This window comes from Zea mays, chromosome 1, assembly GCF_902167145.1.
Source record: "Zea mays cultivar B73 chromosome 1, Zm-B73-REFERENCE-NAM-5.0, whole genome shotgun sequence".
NCBI classification, from domain to species: Eukaryota; Viridiplantae; Streptophyta; class Magnoliopsida; order Poales; family Poaceae; genus Zea; species Zea mays.
In genome coordinates this window covers 170,442,965-170,448,964 of record NC_050096.1, presented here as the reverse complement: position 1 = coordinate 170,448,964, position 6,000 = coordinate 170,442,965, and the positions used below count along the sequence as shown (strand labels likewise).

The following is a 6,000-nucleotide window of genomic DNA, read 5'->3' as shown; positions in this document are numbered from 1 at the left end:
TGATACTTTAGGGGACTCAGGCTGTTTCCTGAGTACCTCTCTGTAAGGACCTGTTCATTGAGTGACCACCTGGGATAACAGTACAACCATGAGGCTAGAATGGGACGCCCTTAGCTGATTAATTAGATGAACCTAGGGGTGTAGTTAGCTTTGCCAGAGGGCCATCAATGGGGTCGGGGCATAGTGCTCGCTCTGCTAAGGGTGGGTGTCGAGGTTCTTTCAATTTGGTTTTGTTAGTCACCCACCTTAGGGAGGGGTACTGTGTTTCTACGACTGACGAAAGCTAACGAGAAGCTATGCACCAAGTGTAAAGCCCAAAATTTGTATAAAAAATAATAATAATAACAAAATAAAGAAATAAGAAATATTATTATGTAAGGTTTTAGGATTATGGAACCATTGGAGATTACTTGATTTTGTGCATATTCAATCAAAGGAATTATATTGGTCAAATAAATAAATAAAAACGGAAATAGGCATCTCATGCTAAAGTCTTCTTGTATGTTGCATTTGTATTCGAATGTATGAGATAAGTTTAAGTTAATATATATATATATATAATTTAAAAATAGAGAAGGAATTAAGAAAAGAGAATGAAATAGAAAGGGGAAAAGAGGGAAAAGAACCGCACCTAGGCTTCACATCCTCACCGCACGACCCATGCCCATGCCCATGCCCATGCTCACATCCCTTTTTGTTTTGTTTATTTGCTTGCCGCCATGTGAGGTAAGGGCTGACATCAGATTATTCGTATTCTCCTGATCGCTAGCATATGGGGCACTCTGGCCAATTTCTTCTTCAGAGTCCGAGCTCCAATCAAGTCCGTTACAACTGATTCTCCGCAATCTCTGCCGCAATCTTGAGATAGCTCCACAGGGCGCGGACTCGTCTCCCTGCTGAGTATAAACATCGGCTGCCTCGCTCCAATCATGTCCAAGCCAGTTGTGTGGGAAGTCGAGTGCCCAGTCGCCTAGCATGCAGGAGAGCTGGGAAAGATCATTACCGTGGCGGCTGCAAATGGTTCAAAACATCATTGGGTCGCACTAACCTCCTGTTTGGTGCGCTACCTAACTTGCTACACTTTGCCTAACTTTTCTGCCTAAGATTAGTTCTTCAATTCGAACGACTAACCTTAGGCAAAGTGTGGTGCATTTAGCCACGAACCAAATAGGCCCGGCATGTGGTCTCACCCTGATCATGGGAAAGTCCACAGCAAGCAGGGGGAATGGCTTGCCGGAGTTCATTGTTGCCGCCAAGCCGCACGGCGACGAGAAGTCTGCTAAATTGCATCGACCGCTGGTGAGTCACCTTGAGTTGGTTCGTTGTATCCTTGGCTTTGTTTTGCGCCCACTCAAGATAGAAGCCAAGCTTGGAGCGTCGGGGTCAGACCTCGCCGGTGGCCGCCACCGTGGAATCCACAGTGCACTGCCATCTCTCCTCGCCTTGTTTTCGTTTTCATTTTCGGTAGATCACGTCCCTCATAGTTTGCCATCACCTACACCACGCTGTGCACCGTCTCATTCTCGGGTTAGGACCTCAGTGCGGGCCGCACGCTTCTTGCTGGCTATGCTGCATCGCCATGGGTATCCGCTGTCGTCGCTAGATGACATCGGGTAAGGTAGGATAAGCACAGACCGTTAAATTGGGGCAGGCAACTGCGACTAGAAGTTGGATCCCTGACCATTGATCCGGTTGTTGCTGAACCAGATTACATTGTGTTTATTTAAAACTAGAAACGTTGGATCAGGATCTAGTGACCAGGGTCACGTACCGCTTCGGGACGAGTCTCATCTCATCTAAGCCCTCTATTCTAGATTGAACGCTTGAGATAAACATGTACCGCTTCGCCGTGCATAATTTCCTTGAGAGCCCTCAGGATTCTAGGTATTCAGCCCGTCATCCGTATCAGTTCCAAAGTTTATACAAATTAGTCCAAAAAAATTATTATTTCGGCCCTACGGATTTAGAATTTTGAAACCGACGTTCATTAAGCCCCAAGTAATTATAAAAAAGTGATTCTGTAAATGATTTTTAGGTATACAAATAAATCTAGAAATCCTAGATAAATCATAACTTGACCATTTTAACTCTGATTTTGATCCGTTCAAGTTGCTTTAGTTTCGTAATAACGTTTCCTACATAGTGACAATATTATTTGATCATGTCCCATAACTTTTATAAATAGGTATTTTGTTTAACCTATGTTAGTAGATTAACCTTTCTGGTCAAATTTAAACTGTTTATAATAATAAGTTGGCTAACATATGATTTCTAATTAAGTTATAACTTGGATTAGGCTTAAGTTTGTTATTTTCTTTAGAATATCCTTTTTCGCATGATTTATAATAATCAACATAAAACATAGTTTTCCTGTTTAATCACATAAATCTTCCAAAAGTCATATCTTTATGACCGTGACTCCGATTTTAGTGATTCTCGAGCCCACGAATCTCGTAGCGACTCGTAGAATATTATTACGTAGTTTGTTCTTATGTTTGGTGTGATGTTAATTTTGCCTATACATGTTTGTCTGTATTGCTACGTTTAGCAGTGAGGACACGTGTCATCTGAAAAGCAAGTTGGTACCTGGAATCTCAAGTGCCAGGCAAGTTGTGCCCTTGATCACTTCTTTTACCCACACATGTTCTAATTAATCATAATGATCTGCATAGGTTAATTTTGATGGGACCTAATAGGTTACCCTAGTTTGTCTATCTTTATGCCTTGTTTACCACTAAACTTTTTGGGTAGTACTTGCTAGTGCTATATGTGGTTTTGGGCATTGAGATACACATTATTCATGATTCTACTTTTGTTATCAGTTGTTATTTACTGTTCATGATAAGATCATTATGTTAATTGGAACATGGAGCGACCACCCGGGAAAACAGTGCTACCACAAGGGTTTAATGGACGCCCTTGGCTGATTAATTAGGAAAGCTAGTGGAAGACTACCTTACCCGAAAGGGGCAAGGGCAGTAGGGGAGTGGTTAGTGTGGGGAGGTCCTTGGTTGATTTTTGTAACGCCCTGAATTTGGGGGTAGAATTTTTTCGTCTTTTCTTTCACCAAATTCAGGCGTTACCCTGTTCTTTTTCTCATTCCCTCGCTAAACCTTGATCTTTTCCAAAGTTATAGCGGAGTTCGGCTTGGAATTCCCGTGTAAAGAAAAACCCTAAATTACTTTATGTTGTTTGATGCACCATGCCGAACCATGCATTCTTTCGATTGCTTAAAAATGTAAGTGCATTCATCTAGGAAGATCGGATTTCAAAAAGGAGAAGAAAACCTTTTCTTTCTTTTTCTTTTTCTTTCTCTCTCCTCCTCTTTCTCTCTTCCGCGCCGTGGGCCGCCCTGGCCGGCCCAGCCGCCCCCGCGCGCCCCTTTGGGCCCAGTTGGCCCATGCCGCCCCCCCTCCCTTTATTTTTCCCAAAACCCCTCTCTCTCCCTCCCTTCTCTCATTTTCTCCCTAGCCGCCGCCCCTGCCCTAGCCGCCGCCCCCTGCCCCGTCGCCGGTTCGGCCGCCCCCGCCGCTCGGCCGCCCCGCCGCTCGGCCGCCCCGTCCCCGTCCCCGGTGAGGTCCCCCTCCCCCTCTCCTCCCTTCCCTCTCCCCTCCTCTCCCCCCCTGGCCCAACCGCCGCCCAGCTCAGCCGCCCCATGGCCGGCTCGGCCGCCGCCGCCCCTGCGCGCCCTGCCCCGCCCTTGGCCGGCTCGGCCGCCCCCTGCCCCGCCCCGCCGGTTCGGCCGCCCCCTGCCCCGCGCCCCCGCCGGTTCGGCCGCCGCCGCCCCTGCGCGCCCAGCTCGGCCGCCCCCTGCGCGCTCAGCCGCCCCAGCTCGGCCGCCCCCGCCCCTGCCCCAGGCCGGTTCAACCGCCCCCTGGCCGGTTCAACCGCCCCCCTTTTTTATTTTTTTTATTTTTTTATTTTATTTTCTTTCATTACTGTTATTTATTTTATTCTAGGCAGGTTAGTCATTGTTCATGATATTGAAATAGGAAACTTAATTTAGAATTCCGTTACGCTAGTTGATTCATATAATCAATTGTTTATCCAGTTCAATGTTGATCAACTAAAAATGACTAGGTTTCCATTAATGCATGTAGCTAATTCTTTTGTTAGAACCAATTAAAAACTAGAGCACGTGACGTCTAGTTATTCACCAACCCGTAGCGCGTCTTGGGCATAAGCTTTAACTCTCGCGAGACCTTTTCTCATTCCTTTCTAACCATAGTAACTCATTATTATATGTGGTATTCTATGCATGTTTAATCTACTTGTTCTCTTGTATGGTGTATTGTTGGTTTCCTAATTTCAATGGATGGATGTATGTATGTTTGCACCCGCTTAGAGAACGATTTGGTCGAAGAGCCCGAGGAACTCGCAGGAGAAGCCCCTGAGCAGCAGTCGGTTGGTGGAGGCAAGTGTCCTTTGACCTATCTCTGTCCTATTCATTATTTAATTCACCTCCCGCATTACACATTTATACCTAAGGATTGACTAGCTTTTGTTATCCATGTCCTTGTTTACCTATCTGGGTTGGATTATTATTATTATTGTTTAGCCTTATGCTATTGCTCAAACTCTAATCAATGAACATGATGAGATTATCTATGATACGCTGTTTTCCCTTCTCTTATTATGATGTTGTACTTGTGGCTTTAAGGGGGCTCGAGCGGTTTCTCGAGTGCCTCTCCGTAAGGACCTGTTCTATGGATGACCGCCCGGGAAAACAGTGCAACCATGAGGGTGGAATGGGGTGCCCTTAGCTGAATAATTAGAGGATCCGGGGTGTAGTTCACTTAGCCGTCGTGCCGTCAATGGGGCTCGGTGTATGCGGCTCGCTCTGCCAAGTTTGGGTTCGCCCCTTGGGGAGGAGTGCGGTGCATTTAGGAAACCTAACGGGTGGCTACAGTCCCGGGGAATCTTTGTAAAGGCTACGTAGTGAAACCCTGCCTATTCACCTTGGTAGTGTTTAAGGGTTTGATCGGCCCGAGGCAAGAGGGAATCACGACTTGTGGGTAAAGTGCACAACCTCTGCAGAGTGTTTGAAAACTGATATATCAGCCGTGCTCGCGGTTATGAGCGGCCAAGGGAGCTCCAGTGATTAGTGGTGCTTGATCAGAGACATTGTGGTACAGGTGGCTATGAGATCGATGGTTTTGGTTATGACTATGGTGCTGGTAAGTGGTATTCTTTCCGTTTGGAAAGGGTACATCGGGTTAATAACTTGGGTAATGCTAAAACTTGGCTTTCTACTAGTAAGTAATAATCTGACCAACTAAAAGCAACTGCTTGACTTATCCCCACATAAAGCTAGTCCACTACAGCCAAACAGGATACTTGCTGAGTATGTTGATGTGTACTCACCCTTGCTCTACACACCAAACCCCCCCATCCCCAGGTTGTCAGCATTGCAACCACTGCTCAGGAGAAGATGAAGCTGTGGAACGAGACTTCCAGGAGTTCCAAGACTACGACGAGTTCTAGGTGTGGGTTAGCGGCAACCCCCAGTCGGATGCCTGTGAAGGCCGCAGTTATCTACGTTTCTTTTCCGCACTTTGATTTATTGTAAGAACTATATGGACGTCTCAGACGTATGATGTAATCAACTATTATTCCCTTCTAATACTATTTTGAGCACTGTGTGATGATGTCCATGTTATGTAACTGCTGTGTACGTGAATAACTGATCCTGGCACGTACATGGTTCGCATCGGTTTGCCTTCTAAAACCGGGTGTGACAATTTTGCTGCGATGACGGTCAGGCAAGGGATCCCTGCATTGGAGCTTCCTATAAACTGTAGCGGGTTTTCTGAAGCTAGTGAAACTTTGTAAAGGCCTCATAGTGTTACCCTGCCTCGCTTCCTTGGTAGAGGTGTATGGGGCCCGTACAACCCCGTGGCAAATGGGTAACATGACTTGTGGGTAAATATGCGCAACCTTTGCAGAGTGTAAAACTGGTATACTAGCCGTGCTCACGGTCATGAGCAGCTCGGACCCTCA

At 46.2% G+C, this 6,000-nt stretch overlaps 1 long non-coding RNA gene across 2 annotated transcripts; it reads left to right on the top strand.

The window, feature by feature from the left end:
- Window positions 1-820: 820 nt before the first annotated feature.
- Window positions 821-4,414, top strand: LOC103640527 (uncharacterized). Of its 2 annotated transcripts, none has more exons than XR_559688.3 (3): window positions 821-1,058; window positions 1,157-1,299; window positions 4,346-4,414. It is a non-coding gene; the product is annotated as an uncharacterized lncRNA (long non-coding RNA). The 2 variants fall into 2 exon arrangements; XR_559687.3 differs by lacking the exon at window positions 4,346-4,414 and adding an exon at window positions 2,549-2,605.
- Window positions 4,415-6,000: the final 1,586 nt, after the last annotated feature.